At 39.9% G+C, this 20,250-nt stretch overlaps 1 protein-coding gene across 4 annotated transcripts in view; it reads right to left on the bottom strand.

Moving 5' to 3' along the window:
- MARCHF1 (membrane associated ring-CH-type finger 1) overlaps positions 1-19,406 on the bottom strand; it is an 839,495-nt gene extending 820,089 nt beyond the window's left edge. For 2 of the 4 annotated variants that reach the window (XM_060299838.1, XM_060299842.1), the window contains exon 1: positions 19,019-19,187. The gene's annotated coding sequence lies outside the window, so the exon portion shown is untranslated. Of the gene's footprint in view, positions 1-18,412; positions 18,444-19,018; positions 19,188-19,239 lie in introns of those variants that run through there. The other 2 variants (XM_060299840.1, XM_060299837.1) reach the window with 2 other exon arrangements.
- Positions 19,407-20,250: the final 844 nt, after the last annotated feature.

The raw sequence follows: 20,250 nt of genomic DNA, 5'->3' as shown, positions 1-20,250 counted from the left end.
TTTTATTTTCTTTTACTTACAGTCCTACCAGATTGTCTCATTTTTGCTCCAACTGTTTTTCTGGAAACATGTGTTTCTATAAAATGTAATTGCTAGAATCATTTTTCACAACAACAAAAAAATTACTGACTAGGGTACGTAGACTCTTGTTGCACACACAACTGCCATAGTCCCTAACAATCCAATACTCCAGGCAGAAAAAGACTTATTAATAGTAAAATCCATAAGAAAACAATTTAGTATACATAAAACATGCTCCATTAAAACATAAAACATGTTCCATTCTGTTTCAAACTTACATGTGGCAAACTTTTACATAACCAATAAATGGTACAAGACATTTCCAGATGATGTAAAATAAAAAATTTACTAAATATAGACAGAATCTAAAAAAAAAAACAGGGCAGAAACCAGGTATATTTAAGACAGGCCAATTTTCTTTCCCCTGAGAAGTGAGAAAATCTGAACATTGAATATTTGACAAACAGCTTAAAGCAAATATAACTAGTTCTTATCTTTTGAAAGAGGATTCCAAGGTCCCAAAACAAACACTTGCAAATTTTCTCTTGTGTAGCTGGCAAACTAAGAGAGGATCACAGATAAGAGGATAATGTCAGCAGTTAAAAGGGATCCACAGGACCCCATCAGAAGAGAAGCCACCAAAGTTCACCTCCAGCGTTCCAGGGCATGAGACTTTGGAGGAAGAAAGAACAAAAGCTGAGTCAGGGCTATTCGAGACTTAAAAGAATTTAAATGATCAGGTGATGACTTCGAACCAGCCACTGAACTGTAAACAAGACTGGCATTCAATGTAATTGCCTGTATTTCATTATTTAGCAATTATATTAATATCAAGAGGCATATGTGTGAGTGTTTCCCTATATTGCATACCCTGGGTCTACAGCATATGCCACCTCACTGATTCTCCTGTTGAATAGAGAGTGTGGAGGTGGTCCAGTGAGATCAGTGATGACAACCCAGCAAGCACAAGAACAGGGCTCTTAATACAAAAGAACACTTTCTGCCAATGTTTACCAGGGCAAGATCATTAACCTTTCTAAACAAGTTTCTCATTCATAAGAATAAGAATAATCCTTCTCCTGCATACTTCATAGGGGTTCTCCACCCCAACAAACAGTCCATTGAATTTGTCCCTGATAATTAACTGTGGCCAGGATATGGGTGGGTTCTAAGGATATATAATCCTGGCTCTTCTAAAGTTTACCTTCAGCTGAAGGACCAGCATGTAAAAGACTGTAGTTATAACTACACTGAATAATGCATGTGAATATAATCTCTTAGAAAATTAAATAATACCATAAATGTAGGTTAAAATTGTGTGATTCTTTTTCTTACGTGGCATGTGTTCAAATTCACAGGAGGCAAGGGTCTGTCTTATATCAACAGGACTAGGCCTGACCCTTCTGCATGGCCACATAACACATACTATGATTTGGGGGAAGCAATTTATTAAAAAGATGATTTAACAATATGAAGTACATTTTTAAAGGGAAAAAAAATCAACCATAAACTTATCATTGTAACAATACATTTACATTTTTGCCTAATACTTGCCAGTTATCTATATAATCACATTCATAGAGTACACATTTTAGTACGCTTTTTAACATATCTTTTTTTTTAGAGATTTATTTATTTTTGGCTGCGTTGGGTCTCAGTTACGGCACGTGAGATCTTCGTTGAGGTATGCAGGATCTTTCGTGGCTGCATGCGGGCTTCTCTGTAGTTGTGGCGTGCAGCCTCCAGGGCATGTGGGCTCTGTAGTTTGTGGCACACAGGCTCTAGTTGAGGCGCTTGAGCTCAGTACTGGCGGCACGCAGGCTCTAGTTGAGGTGAGCAAGCTCAGTAGTTGTGGCACATGGGCTTAGTTGCCCCGCGGCATGTGGGATCTTAGTTCCCCGACCAGGGATCGAACCAGCGTCCCCTGCATTGGAAGGCGGATTGTTTACCACTGGACCACCAGGGAAGTCCCAGTGTATCTTTTTATATTTTAAACATTTTACATGTTTATTTAAATGTACATGTTATTTACATTTGCAAAAAAAATTAGGATGATTTGTTTCTAAGTGTTCGAGAGCAGTTTAGTTCAAAATAATTTCCTCATCGTTTGTGTTATCACTAACTACAACCACATAACATTTGTACTCGAATTCAGATCACTTGCTATAGCAAAGTCCCATGATTATCTCATAATCATTTCTTCGGTACTTTCAGGTGCAGTCTAGTTACCAAAGAGAGACAAGCTTGTTACAGAATGACAACTGTTCAGAGGGCCCAGGCACCACAGGAAGGGAGAGTGATCACAGGAGCCACTACCATGCCCTGGGATAGTCAGATTTCAAAAAATAATAAATCTGCCTACTCCTGTCCAAATTTCTGCTTATTTTAATTTTCTTAGTTTTTGACCACCACACAGAAAAATACTAAATGATAATGGTGATAGTGGAGATTTTTGTATTATTCCTAATCTTTCACAGAAGGCATTCTGAAATTATAACCAGTTAGATATATATTCATACATGCTACAAAATTTTCTTCTATTGTTTTACTAATCGTTTTTAACCAGAAATGTATTTGTATATTTTCAAAAATCACCTGAGCAACTATTGAAAATTTCTGGCAATTTTATCCTTTAAATGTTCATTGGATGAATTATATTAATAGGTATTCAAAAATTAAACTTTCTTTGTACTCCTAGAAATCACCCCATTTTTTCATACTGTTACTGTTTTAATATACCCATATATGTTATTTTTCCAGATATTTTGTTCTGAATTTTAACACCAGTAATCATTTGGTAGAAATGTCCAATTTGCTGGCGTAGAATTGTTTATAGTAGTCTCATGTCCCTGAAGCATTTCTGTGGTATCAGTTGTAATGTCTCCTCTTTTATTTCTGATTTTGAGTCCCCTCTCTTTTTTTCTTGATTAGTAAAATTGGACCCCTAGATCTTACATTACTCACAAAAATTAACTTAAAATGGATTAAAGACTGAAATGCAAGATCTGAAACCATAAAACTCTTAGAAGAAAACACAGGGGGAAAGCTCTTGATATCGGTCTTGGCAATAAATTTTAAATGTGGCACCAAAAATACAAAATAAATTAACAAAAGCAAAAATAAATTAACCACTGGGACTACCATTAAACTAAAAAGCTTCTGCACAACAAAAGAAATAATAAAATGAACCTACAGAAAGGCAACCTATGGAATGGGAAAAATACTTGCAAACCAACTATCTGACAAGGGGTTACTCTCCAAAACATGTAGGAAACTCATGTAACTCAATAACAACAAAAATAATAATAATCCAATTTTTAAAATGGACAGAGAACCTGAATAGATATTTTTCCAAAGAAGACATACAAATGGCCAATAGGTACATGAAAAGGTGCTCAACATCACTACTGATCAGGGAAATGCAAACCAAAATCACAATGAGATATTACCTCACACTTCTTAGGATGGCTGTTATCAAAAAAGACAAGAGATAGCAAGTGCTGGTGAGGATGTGGATAAAAGGGAACGCCTTTGTATACTGTTGGTGGGAATGTAAGCTTGTGCAGCCACTATGTAAAACAGTAGGTAGGTTCCTCAAAAAATTGAAAATAGAACTACCATAGGATCCAGCAATTCCACTTCTGTGAATGTAACTAAAGGAAATGAAATCACGACCTCAAAGAGACATCTGGACCCCATGTTCACTGCAGCACTATTCATAATAGCCGTGACATGGAAACATGGAAACAACCTAAATGCTGATAGATGGCATGGATAAAGAAAACATGAGAGTGATATTAATACGTTCACATACATGTGTATGTGTGTATTTTGGAACATTATCATAAAAAGAAGGAAATCCTGCCATTTGTAACACTGAAACTTAAGGACATTATGCTAAGTGAAATAGGTCAGAGAAACAGATGCTGCACAATCTCGTTTATACCTAGAATCTAAAAACCCAAACTCATGTAAACGGGGAGTAGAATGATGGCTGCCAGGGGCTGGGGTTTGGGGGAAATAGGTGAAGAAGGTAAAAGGGTGGAAACTTCCAGTTGTAAGTTAAATAACTCCTGGAGGTGTAATGTACAAGCAGGCGACTATAGTTAATAATACTGCCTTGCATATGTGAAACCTGCTAAGAGAGTAGATCTTAAATGTCTCACCACACACACAAAATAAACTATATGAGATGATTGATATGTTAACTAAACATATCATTTCACAGTATATACATGTATTAAATTATCACATTGTACACCTTAAACTTATACAGTGTTATATGTAAATTATATCTCAATAAAGTTGGAAAAAATATATATTTTTAATAAAAATTTTAAGTATAAATGCATAATAATATCTATATCATAGGATTGAAATGAAGATTGAATGAGCGACTAAAGTATGTCTTTCAGAAAAGTTAGTTCTTAGTAAGTTTTAGTAATTATTGTTATTACTATTTTTATTATAAAGATACAATATAATTATCTACCTAGTCTATAAAAGAGAACCTCCAAAAAATCTATTAGAAAAAAAATGAAACAGTTTAATAAGTTTGCTGGATGGAAAGTCAACATGTAAAAATCAATATCCATCACCAATAACCATTTAGAACATATATCTTTATAAATATCTCATTTACAATTATAACAAAAATGATAATAATCCTGGGAATAAATCTCAGAAAAAAAAACTAAGCCAGATCTTTATTTTAAAAAAAGTTTATAACACATGGAAGCACACATCTCGACAAATAGAGATGTGTAACATATATATGGGTAAAAAAGGCTCTACCGTAAAAATGACAATTCTCTCAAATTAAACTATAAGATCAAAATGCACTTCCAATCCCACCAGGGTGTATGTCAGAAGCTTGAAGGAAAGAGATATCACAACCAAAGGGACAAAGTGCTGAGATGTGATGGTAGTTAAAAGAAGGATGCTGTTGGGACTTCCCTGGTGCTCCAGTCCAGTGGTTAAAGACTCCGCGCTTCCACTGCAGGGGACACGGGTTCGATCCCTGGTCAGGGAACTAAGATCCCAGGTGCCACGCCATGTGGCAAAAAAAAAAAAAGGATGCTGTTCTCTATCCCTTCGCTACTACAACCACCACTACCTCCCACGCTTGATGGGACAAAGGGAAGGTATGGAGTTACAGAATCCAGATGGAACTGAAGCTCTGTAGCACAGCAGCCTCCTTTTATCCACCTTGGATATGCTCCAAAACTCCCAGTGGATGCCCGAAACTTCAGCCAGTATTGAACTTCCTATACACTATGTTTTTTCCTATAGCACTAACAGACGGGTAGTGTATTCAGTGCAGATACGCTGGACAAAGGGATGATTCACGTCCTGGGCAGGATGGAGCAGGGAGGCACAAGATTTCATCACACTACTCAGAATGGCGTATACGTAAATCTTATTAATTGTTTTTTTCTGGAATTTTCCGTGTAATATTTTATGACGGAGGTTGACCACGGTAACTGAAAGCAGAATCCTGGACAAGGCGGGGGACTACTGTGTAGGGCTTGCGGGCATAGAAGTATGCATTCACTGCCACGTCTGCTAAGGGCCAGCGAGGAGGCCTGAAATGTAAATTCCCTTACCTCTCTCTTCTCCACCCCAATCTCCTGCTGCTGTCTCGCACTGGCTAAACTCAGCCACTAGTCAGAAGACAAAGCAGCACGAGGGATGCAGCTCCATGGAGAAATGGTCAAAATAAGCAACCAAAGAACATCCATCCCATAGAATGCCTTATGGAACTGAACAGGCAGACTCTAAACTAACACGGACAAGTTTATAAGGGCAGCCAAGACAATGAAAAAACATAAGAATTAGTGTTACTGAACCAGGCTGATTTGCCTGAAACGCAGCAAGCCCAATGCTGAGATGCTAAGGTCTGTTTGCAGCCAAGAAAGGGAGGATTCACGAGGCAGCCAAGTGAGATGGGAGAATAAATCTCAAATCTGCCTACCCGAAGGTGAAGGGCTCGGGTTATTTATGGGATAAAGCCGAGGCACAGGGAAAGGTAACTGCAGACAAGAAAAAGGTGAGGTAATCATTCCGTGAAGACGTAACTAAGTTACAGGCTTCTCCATGGGAGGCAGGCTCAGAAATCAGCACCGCATGCTCTGAGGGTGGAGTTTGGGTGGACCTCTGACGTCAAAAGGTCACAAGCGGACACTGGCGCGAGCCCATTTGCAGGGTTCATGTTCTTAACAGGCTCAAGCTCGAAGGGGACACAGCGGATTCCCAGTTCCTAAAAAAAACCTGGGCAAACATCTTGTTGTTTAGGCTACATCAGGGGTCCCCAGTGCCCCGGCCTCACAGAATGAAGGGAGCAGCCGGAGAGCTAGCGAAGCTTCGTCTGCCGCCCCCCGCATCGCCCCCCATCGCTCTCGTGACCGCCTGACCCATTCCCCCAGCCCCGTGCCTGGAAAAACCGCCTTCCACGAAAGCAGGCCCTGGTGCCCAAAAGGTTGGGGACCCCTGGGCTACGTGACATGTGGAAGGCATGCAAGTTTTTATAAAAACAATTATCAAGAGGCTGATTAGTGCAAACAGGTTACAGTTTATTATTTATTAACGGCTAACTGATAACTACACTCAGTTTCATAAGGACTGGACTTCTTCATGGCTAAAGGATTAAGGAATTAAGTTTTGAATTCTCATGAGATTAGACAAACAGGTCAATGGAACAGAAGAGAGAATCCAGAACAAACCTATAAGTTAGCCTTACAAATCAATGAGAAAAATTAAACTAGGACAACTGGCTGTGCACATGGGCTGCAAGGGGGAGGAGAGTGTGGGTTTGTACTTCAAAATAACAACAAAAATGAATTCCAACTTCCAACTACGCTAGAGACTTTAGCGCAAAACATAGTTAAAGCTTCAGGAGGAAACTAGGGGATATCTTTATAATCCCCAAGAAAAGACTACTTGAACAAGTAAAACCAAAATTTATAAAGGAAATTAATAATAAAACTGAGAACAATAAAATTTCAAAACCTCTATAGAATAAACATTGTAATAAAAAAAATTTTTAAAGGGCCATCTGCCAGAAAATATTTTCAACGCATATAAATGATAAAATGTTAGTGCTCACAATGTACAAATTTTAAAAATCCAAACTGAGGGGTAAGAAGAACAAAGTATTTGAAAAACCATTTACAAAAGAGAAGAATTAAGAAGTCCTTATAAATAAAAAGAGAAGCTCAACAGTACCAATCAGATAAAGAAAATAAAACATCAACATGTATAAACATGTACATGCAAAAAATAAGAAGTCTGATAATACTCCATACATTGCTGTAGGGCATGTAAACTGCTACAACCATTATGGAGAGAGACTTTGTAATATCTGTGAGGATAGATAGGTCTATGAGGATCTACTGAAAATAGAAACTGCTCTCTCAACACTGTGACCACATTTTCACAATTCTACTACATGTTTAAGTATGTGTAACTAATATATAGAATTACATTTAACTTCTATATAGTATTCAGTTGCATCAAGATAGCATAATTGATGATTTTTAGAATTTTTAAATTAATACAAAGATACTCTCATAAACTCATGTCTCTTTGTGCCCACATGCAAGAGTTTTTCTAGAAATTAAATCGCTGAATACTCCCAGAAACGTAATGTCATACAATTTGTAGGCTATACTAGTAAGATATCCAAGAGATATGATAAAAAGATAAGGCACAGTCCAATACATGTTTAGTAAAAGGTGTATGTTCTAATACAGCTGAGCATAAATATATAGGATATATACGAGCATAAAATGTCTATATTTTGGCTACATCTCAGGAAGAAAGTCAATACATTTGAGTTTGGAGGGAATTAAAGAGGGCCTTTCACTTTTTACTAAGATATTTCCATATTGTTTAAACTTTTTACAACAAGCCTGTTTTACCCTGTAGTTTTATAGCTACAAAACCATTGAAAAAAATCCACATTTGTTCTTTTCTTTTGCATTATGTTTATTATCCTACTATGATATAGTAACAATACCCTTGGATATCAGATTGAATGTTTGTTGTCTATGATTCACAAACTAATAATTAAGTAAATAATCCATCTTGCAAATAAAGTTTCCTTCATATTGCTATTATCAAAGTGTTATGCTCTCATCATTGAAAGTTTTAAAAATAAAGAGAAAAAATGAAAAATAAAAGCACTCACTGTAAATTGATACCAATTATGAATACATGCATTAATTAATTCATTTGGAGGTGGTAGTGGTAGTTGTTGCCAACTTTCTTAGTTTCTCATGCAACTAAATCTTTAAATTTCATCCACACCTAAAAAGTACCAAGACAACATAGAGAGTATCTAATACTAGTTTTAATAATGGTATGAACTACTTTTATTAAATACCTACTATTTATTAGGGAATTTCCTTACTACCTTTGATCTTCATAACAACCCTAGTAGGAAGGTACTATTATCCATGGTTTTTTCTGTTTTTTGGGGGGTTTTTTGCAGTACGCGGGCCTCTCACTGTTGTGGCCTCTCCCGTTGCAGAGCACAGGCTCCGGACGCGCAGGCTCAGCGGCCATGGCTCACGGGCCCAGCCGCTCCGCGGCACGTGGGATCCTCCCGGACCGGGGCACGAACCCGCGTCCCCTGCATCGGCAGGCGGACTCTCAACCACTGCGCCACCAGGGAAGCCCTATTATCCATGTTTTGCAGATAAGGAAGCCAACATTCAAACATGTTAAGCAATTTGATTAGTGTACCTCACTAATGAGTGGGGATTTCAATGACTTAAAGAGTCTGCGCTTTTTCTGACTACCACTGTGTACCATTCCTCTAATAGGGATAGAGTCTTTCTGTTTAAAACAATTTTCAAATTTTCTTTATATAACAAATATTAACCTAAGTAAAGTATAATAATTTTTCACTCATCGAGGAATAACTAATGTAAAAGTACTGCACGTCTAAAAGCATGGACACTCCTATCACCCACATGGTGAAGTGCACATGATCAAATTACAGCACAGCTGCTGAGTAGGACCCCAATCAGGGCTAAGGGGCTCGTGAGTTCAGAGTGTGTAATCCACACAACTGTTACCACCATAAAAAAAAAAAAACCAGAAGGCAAAAAATTTGGAGAAGTCTTTGCTCTTCACAAAAACACATAAAATTTGGCAATATTAAATTGTTCTCTTACTTATTAGGACAAGTTAGGATAACCAACAATTTCCTTAAAACAATTCATTTGAAACAAACATAATTTTGGATCCCAGTAAGAAAAAGCCAAACATATGTTGTCTCTTATACTGTTGAGAGGCACATTATTCAAATAATTTTTGCACTAGATGTATCACCATAGAGGGTAACTTAGCATGAAATAGAAGATTCCTTTCATATCATTTTTTCTCTATGATTAATTTTATCACAAAATATATATATATCATGCAGAAAAGTATTAAAAAAATAACAAACACCCACAAAAAGAACCTTTAAAATTTAACAGAGGTTATCACTTTGACGTTTGCTTCAGGTATTCATTTTTTCCATTCAATAAGTATTTATTTACATTTTTATTATGAAAATAAATCACACTTATTGAAAAGTTATTTGGAAAATAAAAAGTAGGAACTCAACTAACCATACTCCTATGACTAATACCAATATTTTGAAATACTTCCTTTCATTGTTTAAAGGAAAACAGTTTATTGTAATTAGACTTCAAATACTAAGATCCCTTTAACATGTCCCCAAAATATAGTTTTGGGCTTTTTGGGTTGCTGGGCAATATGTGATAAAAAAAAATTTAACACTTTTTGCATCATTTTTAACAATTTCTGTAAGTTGCCAACTATGGTTCATCCCCAAAACAAAAGTCCATGAAAATAATATCTATTGTCATTGCTTTTAAGACTTGTGTTCTTACTTTTGGTCTACAAAAAATAGGGGAAGGGATTTTTCTAAGTTTGTTTTTCTGAGCCTAGGGGTGCTTATCCTCCACCATCATAAGGAACAAATCAAAGAGTCCCAGACTTTAGCTTTTATACTTGTTATTCAATACCTTAATAATCTGTCCAATTAATTCCTCCATTTCTGTCTAATTCTCTGGAACAAATCCTTCTTTCATGTTGTGCTTGCTAAAGCAATATTTGTATATCCATTTATTTAATAAACTTTTAAAAATGAGACATACAAGATTAAGAGATTTCATAAAAGATTAAGTTTAAAAGTAACATAAAAATAAACCAAGTTATCTCATCAAGAAGAGAGAATAACTAGCAAGAGCTGTTATATATATTATGCTAAATCTTAAAGGGTCATTTCACACTGTGTCTGGAATATAACTTTGGATTCTATTAAGGCAAAATTCCTGAGACATATCAAAGGAAATATGGTTCTAAGTGGAAAATAATTTGTCTCTAGTCCCTTGAATTTTAAATTAGAGAGAAATTAGCAGAACCAGAATCCAAACTTCCAAACTTATGTGGGTACATAGGCAATTTAACTTTATTAAAATCTCAGTGCAGGAAGTGACTTGGGACTGGGTAATTAAATGTGGCCAGGCACCGTGCTGCAGTACATCTGTGTAGATGCCTTCTATGTTACACTGTTAAAAGCAACCGTATGTAAAATTTTTGTTGAAAAGTCTACCTACAGTTCTACCACCCTACAAATCGACAGATAACTAGTAAAGGTACATAAATTTTATAGCAATGTAAAACTACTTAGATACATAGAACTTAAAAAGCCTTTTATACAGTTTTTAAGATCTCATGAGCTAGGACAAATAAATAGAGCAACAAATAAATGAATATCTCACTCCCTTTTTTTTCCAACTTTTTTTAGAAATGCACTAATTTAGAATGATCCGTTTCTACAATTCTCACATTTTTCAAATATTCATAACTTTTACTATTTGTTAATCTATATATAATACAGCGTTCTCCCCAGATGCCTCCCATATTTCTTTTTTGCTACTACAGCCTCTCATTTATTTATGAGGCCCCTCCTTACTGCCACCATCACACACAAACACAGTTACACACACACATGCACACACACTTCAGTCATCGACATCTGGAACATTCTGGGACAGCCCCTCATATGTGGCACATCTCCTCAACCATTTCACACTCCCTCCTTCAGGCTGCCTACGACTCCTTCAAAACTGTCAAACTTCCCCCAACAACAGGGCCCTGAGCACAGTCCATTTGTCCCTCTGTTAGAAGACTCTTTCCTCCTCTAGCTGCCTGATTAACTAGCTCTCACCCTTCTGCTGTCAGCTCAAGTGTCCCCTCCTCAAGAAGGCTTGGCCAGACCCCTCCTATAATAGCTGAACTAAGTCAAACTCCCCTGTAACCGGCTTTCTAATCAGTGTGTACCTGTCCTTCAATGCATTCACTCTCCCATATGTGCAATCTGCTTGTCTGAGTGTTCAATTAATTTCACAAAATAAAACTCTCCAAAGAGGCAGGAATCATGCCACATTTTTCAATCATCATATCACCAGGACCCAGCTGAGTACAGGATGTAGAGTGGATCACCAGTAAATATATATTAAAAGGAAGTAGAAAAGAAGGGAAGGAGGGAAATTAATCATTAAGTCAACAGGTGATCTCATAGTTACTAAAAGAATTATTTAAATGGCCCCATTTGGTGACTTGAAAAATGATGACTTTGTAAATAAAATACCTTTGAGAAATATGTTGTTTTACTTCTTCCTTATCACTTTTCTCGCATTGTAAATGGATGTGGCTTAGGATTTAGTCCTGATTCTTTTTCTTTTTTTTTTTTTTTTTTGCTTGTTTTTCATTTTCCTCTAAAGAGAAGCTAATTTACCACATACTTCAAGCCAAGCTTCCTTCAAAAGCAGTGGCTGAAATAAAAATTTATGTGCAAATAGTATAAGGTGATATCAGAGAATAAGAAAGAAGCCCCAGGTAAAGTGAAACAGGCACAGAATAAAAGCCACTACGGGTGTATGGAGCTGGGTCATGATCATGGCCATCTGAGGTTCCACCCAACCTGGACCTTCTGAGGCCCCATAGAAAGTCTCTCAGAACTGCCCACTTGTCTCACTCTTCCCACTTCTAGGCTGCACTGCACTTCCAGGGGCAGGGGTAAGACATGCTGGTAAATCACAGACCAGAAAGGAAAAGTTCTCAGCACAAGCTTAAGGGGCAAAGTCAACACAACTGAGTCACAGCCTTCTTACAATGTCTGCCACAGTCACAGACAGAATCAGAAGTGAGGCTGAAGGGAGGCCAGGAAGGGCCCAAGAGGCATGTGATATGCCTGTGAGAATCAAAGCTCTGACCTTCAGAGTGTCAGCCCCAAATAGCGAGCCAGCAACTCCACAGTGCCTGCTTTATCGCTCCCACCAAGCATTATTCAGTTTCCTGATGGACCTTAGGACACTGAATAGAAGGCAGAAAAAGAGTTCATTCTGGGCATTCTCCAATTTCCACCTGATTGTGTCCCAAAACTTCAGTGGTTTCTTACATGTTACCTACTAGAATATATAATCACTTAGAAATAGCATTACATATTTTAGTTCACCTTGAGTATCCATCCATCCACAGACAGATTCAATAAAACTTCTAGGCTAATCCGTAGAAGTATAGTTAAATTAGGTCATGCTTTAAGTATATTGTTAAAGACATTATTTCTAAAGCAACTGACCATCATTTGCAACATTTCTTCTGGAAGAAATATATTCTGAGTTTCATCGATATACCAATAAGAAAAAACTTGCTATACTATTAACTTGTTAACTCTATTACATGCATATGACAAGCTATCAGTCTGTATCTTTGCTTTCCAGAGTAACAATTTGAAAAACAAAAGACAGTTGTTTCTACAAAGAACGAGGCTCTAGACTTCCCACATTATTCATTCCTTTTATGTAGAATTTATTTGTAAATTAAGATGAGTCCTAAATCATGGGGTGCTTATGTTCAGAAAGGAATGTTATTTTTTATACACACGTGTGTGTGTGTGTATCACTCCTAAGAGGAAGAAGTTTCGCCAATTTATTGTGTTTACTTACCGTGAATGTACATTTACTACCTATTTGAATCATTGTCTTTCACTGTTGCTAAATTCTATCTCAAAAAGGAAATAGTCAAACTGCTTCCAAATCATATTGTACAAAATGTGACTACAGTATAATTATAATATATAATTAGTAGAATCTGACCTCTTTTTATGACAATACTTTTTTTTTTTTGCGTTACGCGGGGCTCTCACTGTTGTGGCCTCTCCCGTTGCCGAGCACAGGCTCCGGACGCACAGGCTCAGCGGCCATGGCTCACGGGCCCAGCCGCTCCGTGGCACGTGGGATCTTCCCGGACCGGGGCACGAACCCGTGTCCCCTGCATCGGCAGGCGGACTCTCAACCACTGCGCCACCAGGGAAGCCCGACAATACTTTTTTAAATCAAATGGGTTTGGAGTTAGCTGTATTGCCTAGGAGCCCAAAAGGCTGAGATTACTGAGATTACTAACTCCAGCTTTATCACAAAGTAATGATCTTGCATCTCTACACATCTATTTTGTACTCAGTGAAAAGTGATGACTCACTTCAGCTAAAAGTTAAGGTGGAGTAACTCACAGTGTCCAACATTACCACCTGGAACAACTAGAAAAGCCAGATATAAGAAAAAAATCTGTTAAAAACTATTGAAGATCTTCTGAAGAAGCCAAGACTAGAGGCTTCAAGACTCCAGATAAAGGAAGCACTGAAGAAGTAAACTGAATTGTTGAGGGTGCTTTTCTCCCCTGGAATGGAGAACAGGGGCATTTGTCATTCTAAACACATGGCAAAAGGTTGAGAATATGCGCTTTGCCTGAGCAAAGGACTACTGAGATGGGATAGAGAATCCAGAAGAAATTTTTGCTTTGAGGGTGAAAGATAAAAGGTTAGATATAGGACAGGCCAAGATCCCAGTGAGAAACAAATGATGAAGCACCAAACTGGCACATGCCTGGTTTTACCCACATGCTCGTATGATGTTGCATGTATGATTAGAGGCTAAGACAGTAAGAAGAAAGCTTCTGAAAAGAAGAGCAGGATTCTCAGAAGTCCTGCCCTGACTGTGTTTAGTATTTGTGAACGCACCCGTGGAAGGCTCTGGATGTCCGGGCCTTGGCAGCTACGTAACCCTGCAGGGGATGAAGTCCATCTGCACTGGAGTTAGCTCTGTCACCCACTGGATTACAATGACTGTCCACCACTCCATTTTATCTGCTTAGCAGAAGAAATATTGACGACTCTTTGGTCTTGGATGAATTTGTCTGGAGCCTCTACAACTTTTATACACAATTACTAAAATCAAGAGTAAAGAGAGACACTGAAAAGAAGCTCACAGTAATCCAGTTATTGGCATTAGCATAAAAAACTTTAAAGTAATTTTGATTAGCATGGGCAAAGTAACAGGAAAAGATGGAGAAAATAGATAAATTGGTATCCATAGAAAAGAATGAAATACACATTTGAAAACTGGAAAAAAATACAATAATTAGAGTAATAACCCATAGATGAGCCTGAGAGCATAATAGGCATAGTGTAGGTGATGATTAGTAAACTGGAAGAAAAGGTCAAAGAAAAATTTCCAAATAAGTATAGAGAGAAATGAAGAGTAGAAAGTAGTGAAATAAGTATAAGAGCCAGGCTGGGCACAGTGAAATCATGTATTAAACATATAATTGAGATCTCAGAAAAAGAAAAGAGAATGGAGTAGAGTATCAAGAATGCACTACAGGGCTTCCCTGGCGCAGTGGTTAAGAGTCCGCCTGCCGATGCAGGGGACACGGGTTCGTGCCCCGGTCCGGCAAGATCCCACATGCCGTGGAGTGGCTAGGCCCGTGAGCCATGGCCGCTGAGCCTGCGCGTCCGGAGCCTGTGCTCTGCAACGGGAGAGGCCACAACAGTGAGAGGCCCGCATACCACCAAAAAAAAAAAAAAAAAAGAATGCACTACGAATTTCATTTGATGAGAGACATCAACCCACAAATTCAAGAAGTTCTGCAAACTCCAAGGAAGTTAAACCAAAAGAAAATCATATCCAGGCACATCATAGTAAAAGTGAAAAAAAAAAAAAATGAAAATTTTAAAGTCAGTCAGAGACAAAGACCCATTATCTTTAAAGCAACAAGATTGAGAGGTCTGATGGAAGCCAGAGTCAAAAGAATAACAAGGTAAAGAGTTGAAAGAAAACAACTGCCAAATAAAAATTTTATACCCAGCTTAAATATTCTTTAAAAATAAAGGCTGTATAAAAATATTTTCAGACACACACACACAAAAATGAGAGAATTTGTTGCCAGGAAAGTTGCAATAATAAAGATATATAACAGCCTACTTAACAATTTTTATTAAGATTCTAATAAATGAGTTGTCAAGAATGCCACTAATTAAAAATACCAGACGTTTAAAGTAGAAATCACAAACCAAATTCACCTTTATATAAATTTACTTCTTTAACTGAAAATACGTGAAGTTTAAAAGTTAACTAATAAATAATATTTGTTAGATAGTTCTTCCTCTATTTTTAAAGTCACTTTTGCACATTAGCTCATTTACTATACACCACTCCCTGTGAGAAAGGCAGAGCAGATACTATCTTTATTTTATGTAAAATGAAAGTGTTATCCAAGAAGTTCAGAGACTTGTCCTCAATTAGATGACAAAGTCAAAGCTAGAACACATTTCTCTTACCCAGTGCTCAACATTCTTACACTGGGAAGTAGAAAATGAATTAATAATATCAAAGGAGTCCATTAAGTTGCAAAATGTGTCCAATACATAAAAAGGGGATAACTTTAGCTTCTGAGGATTTTTTCTCCATTTTTTAAAAATTTTATTTTTAAAAACTGCACTGACAAAATTACCTTACCCCTATAAATGTCATCACACTCCTGAATATTTTCAACAATTCCATATCGTTGGTTTTCACTCTGAAATTATAATTCCAAGAAAAGGCTGAAATGCCAAAACCTTTCAGCCAAAAGGCTTTTACTAAACAACTTCAATATCCAAGGCCTACACAAAAGTTAAAGTCATGATGCTTTGTGATCCATAAAGCATCCTTAAGCTAGAATTTGAATTACACTACAGAAAATACCAGAAAACTTCTGATTGGGTTCAAGATTTAATTTAGCCTCAAGGAAGGTGAAGAGACTTCTACTGTATCACAGAAATCCTACATTACCTGTTCAAATCAGACAATTGAAACAACAAACCAAGAGGCCACCAAATAGTATAGACTTAATCCTCATACATAATCTTTTCTTGGAAATCTTCCAGTCTTCTGACATAGTGGTCCTTTTCCATGACCTTGAAACATCACTGTTGCCTACTCTGGGCAACATACTATAGCTGTGTTTTTGTCTTACAACTTCCTCTTCTTCCTCTCATTTTTCCCAATTCAGAGTCCTTGTGTAACAAAATAGCCAAGATATTTGTGAAATATATTAAAGAACATTATGAGAATATTACTTCATATATTTTTTAAAATAATTTTGTACTGCCTATCAAATATATTAAACAATATAGATTTCTAAGAGGCTTACACTATCTGAGGACTTTCCTCACATATTCCAGTGTGTGTGTAGTGAAGCATCAGAGCATTTTTACCTGCTTGGATAAATATTTTTGAAATAAGAGATTTCAGACATAAAGTATAACCTGCTGCCTTAATGGACATTTTCATTCACCATATAAAGGGAGTAAAATATCTTATCGTTAAAGGAAATATCATTTGCCCAAAACCATGAGCCAAATACCATATGCCTCCTGCTTATCTCTGCTGGCTGACTGTCAGATCAGGATTATACATTTTACATAAACGTACATTATCATGTCCGGTGCACATCACCACATGAGCACATCAGTAAACAGTACGTTCACTGGGCTAGTTTCAAAGAGATTTTGGTATTACTATATTTAAGGAGAACAGCCAGTATGAGCAACAGGCTCTCTAAGAACCTTCACGTAAAGCTCCTTAAGCTTTACTACAAAGAGATGAGCACAACAAAGTTAGAAAGAGAGAAAACTTTTGAAGAAACTGGTGGAGCCCTTTCTGATACGAAGTCAGGAAACAAATAATGAAGTAAAAATTATTTCTGAATCACGGGAGAAAATGTTGCTTCCAAACCCAGAAGTTCTGGATAAAGATGGGCTCTCTTTGGTTATATCACGGGTCTGCCAACAGAACACAACACAATCAAACATTTAATTATATCCTCCCCAGAAAGAGACAGCAGCATGTAAAAGCCACAATGAGCAAAACTGATGTGACATCCTCTGAGGCCCATCTTTGTTCCACGGCTTATATTTAGTAAAACCTCCCTCTATGATCTCACCTAGCTCCTTTTTCACTTCCACCCCATTTCTTACTCCAACAATTTTCTATCAAGTCTGTTCTGAAAAGACCTCAAGTTTATCACAAGAGCTTGCACTGATCAAAAAAATTCACTTTGATGCTTCTGTTCTGGAAAAGTTTACTTAGGAATGCCTGTCTTTAAAGGAAAAGAAACATTCTAAAGGAAAACCAGCAAATCTTTTTTAATAAAAAGGCAATAAAATGACCCTCCGAATTAGGACTGTGATTACTTCCTTATACCCTCGTACTATGTTAGATGCTGGAATATCGAATTCGTATACCAAGAATCTCGTTAATACTCCGAGATAATTTATTATACACTAAATTCATGAATATGAAATAGCTCTCAAAATTTTAAATATCTTACATGGCAATGACAGTAGATGAAACTCCAAAACAAAGTAACTGAACCCCAAAGTGGCAAACTTTCACTTTCTTTCACCTTTTCCACCAAGTGTTTCTTTTGGAAATAAAATGACTTTAAAATCAAATATTCCAATAGGTTTCGCTACTTCTCTACGATCTGGAAATTGGACTCTCCCCAAACAGAAGAAATTCACGGGTAAAAGCTGCGTGGAACCCCCAGGCAGCGAGGAGGCGTGGGTGTGGGCACCGTGGCTTCCAGCTCTCAGAGGCAGCCCAACTCTAAACGAAAGGACGTCAGCAGGTTCCCACTCTTTCCTCGGTCAGCCCACAAAGCTCTGTAACAGAACAGATTCCGACCCCAAAAATATTTAGGAAGCGGACCTCTTCCGCCACTACTGAATAACATAAGGGATTGCCAGGAAGACGTAGATCTCCCTAACTACATACTGGACGTGCCTCTAACTGCATCCACCTGTCACAAACAATCCTCAGGAAGAGCGCCTCGGAAACCAGAAAACAAAGCGCGAGGGAGTCCCGCTAAGTTTGCCCTTTCACTCGTATCACCTGGGGACAGAACTTGGGCGTCTTTCTGCCTCCACCGGTCACTTCACTTCCTGGAGCTTAAGAAGCTCGCTCTGCACCTGGACAACTGCGACACTCACCCTCGGGCGCAAGACCCTGCTGAGGTCTCAGTCCCGCCGGCGGCAAGAACACGACGGCATCCCCGCCAGGCGGGCGATGCCGGGACGCGATCCCCCCTCAACAGAGGCCGAGAGCCCGCGCAGGGCTGAGCGCCCCGGCGCTCACCCGAAACAAAGGCTGCGCTCGGCGGCCCGCGGCGCGCGCCCTCCCCGGGGAACCGGCGTCTGAGCCCCTCAAGCCCGCACTCGAGCTTCACGAGGGACTGGCATCGATTCCGCGCTGCCCGAGGGGCGCGGTCGGCCACTAGCACGAAGCCGGTGTTAGCGGCTGCCGCGCACCGGGGGGCCCACCAGAAAGGGCCGGCGCACAGAGCGAGCGCCGGCGGACGGGCGGGGGCGACCGCCCAGGCAGCCGCCGAGGAGGCGGTTCCTAGCAGCCCCGCGGACGCCGACCCGGTGCTCCCGCTCCCGCGCGGACCCACCGGGCACGGGCACCTGCTGCCTGCGCTCCCGGGCGGCCGCCGCGCCGAGCCCTGCTCGGGTCGGAGACCCAGGCTTCCGGGACGGCGGGCTGAGGGGCTGCGAGCTCGCACCGGCGCTGCCTGGAGGGTCTTCGCGGTCACTCACCGGCGGAGGGAGAAGCCGCTCAGGCGGCCGCCCGGCTGCGCGGAGCCCGCCTCCCAGGGCGCAGGCATCCTCCCATCCTTTGTCAGCAGCGGGCGGAGCGCTCCTCTCCGGCTGGCGGACGGCCGGCCGGCGGCAGGCAACCGTCTCAGGCTCCGCTTCCCAGCCTCTCCCCTCCTCTCCCCCCTCCCCTCCTCCGTCCCCCCGGCGGAGCCGGCACTCACTCGCTCCCATGATGTCATCCGGCGGAAATCTGCCATGCTCAAAGACTGGATAAGCCGGCGCGCACGCGGGGACGCAGCGCGGGCGGAGGCGGCACGGAGCCCGAGGCGCACCCGGAGCCCTCCCGGACAGGGCCGCCGGAGTCAAGGGCAGTACGGGGAGGGGTCTGCCGCGCGGCGGCTCTGAGGGTGAGTGCGGACAGGGCGAGAGTGGGTGGAGCCCAGGAGGAGGAGTGCGGTTGCCGCTGCGAAGATTCCTATCTCGGTGCTTGGACTGATGGCAGATGCGTAGGGTGAGGAGAAAGTTTTTTGGCTTCTCAGCAGCTCATGCGCCCTAGCACGCGGACGGACACCTATGTTGCGGTTCGGTAAATGACCAGAATCCCCGGGACACCGGAGCCCCAACCTCAGCGAGAGAGTTTAGGTTGTCTGGCCGGCGGCAGCCTCAGCGACGAGCCGCTGAAAGGATGAAGAAAGGCGTGTCCTGTTTATGGGTGAAAGAATCTGAAACAAAGCATTGGGAAACTAGGGGGGCGCGATGACCCAGGAAACTAACACGGAAAAACCTCGGCTCCCTAGAGAGAACCTAATGGCAGAGATTCACCCGCGGTCTTAGTTTGTTGCTCCTTTCCTCCCCACCACTGTTGGGCACTCTTGAGGTGACTTCCTCGTGGCCTCACCCAGGGACTGCCCTAGCTGGTAAAACCATTTAAATCACAAGAGGTTCATTAAGAGCCATAAAAGATGTAATATCAATTCTTTTGACCTAACATTCTTTATAAAATCAATAAATGTTTTATTAGAGGAGTGAGCAAACAGTACTTTTGACGATTTCCCTGTATTAAGGGACACACACACACACACACACACACACACGCCGGCCAGAACTGAGACCCAGCCCTACATCAATCTAGGGCAGCTTCATGTTAAAAACTCTGGCTGTACAGAGAACAGGGTCTGACAAGTGAGAGTTTGTGCTCTTATTAATCAGCACTTCAGGGAGTCTATCGAGAC

Source organism: Globicephala melas, chromosome 5 (genome assembly GCF_963455315.2).
Source record: "Globicephala melas chromosome 5, mGloMel1.2, whole genome shotgun sequence".
NCBI classification, from domain to species: Eukaryota; Metazoa; Chordata; class Mammalia; order Artiodactyla; family Delphinidae; genus Globicephala; species Globicephala melas.
This window is presented reverse-complemented; position numbering and strand designations above follow the sequence as displayed.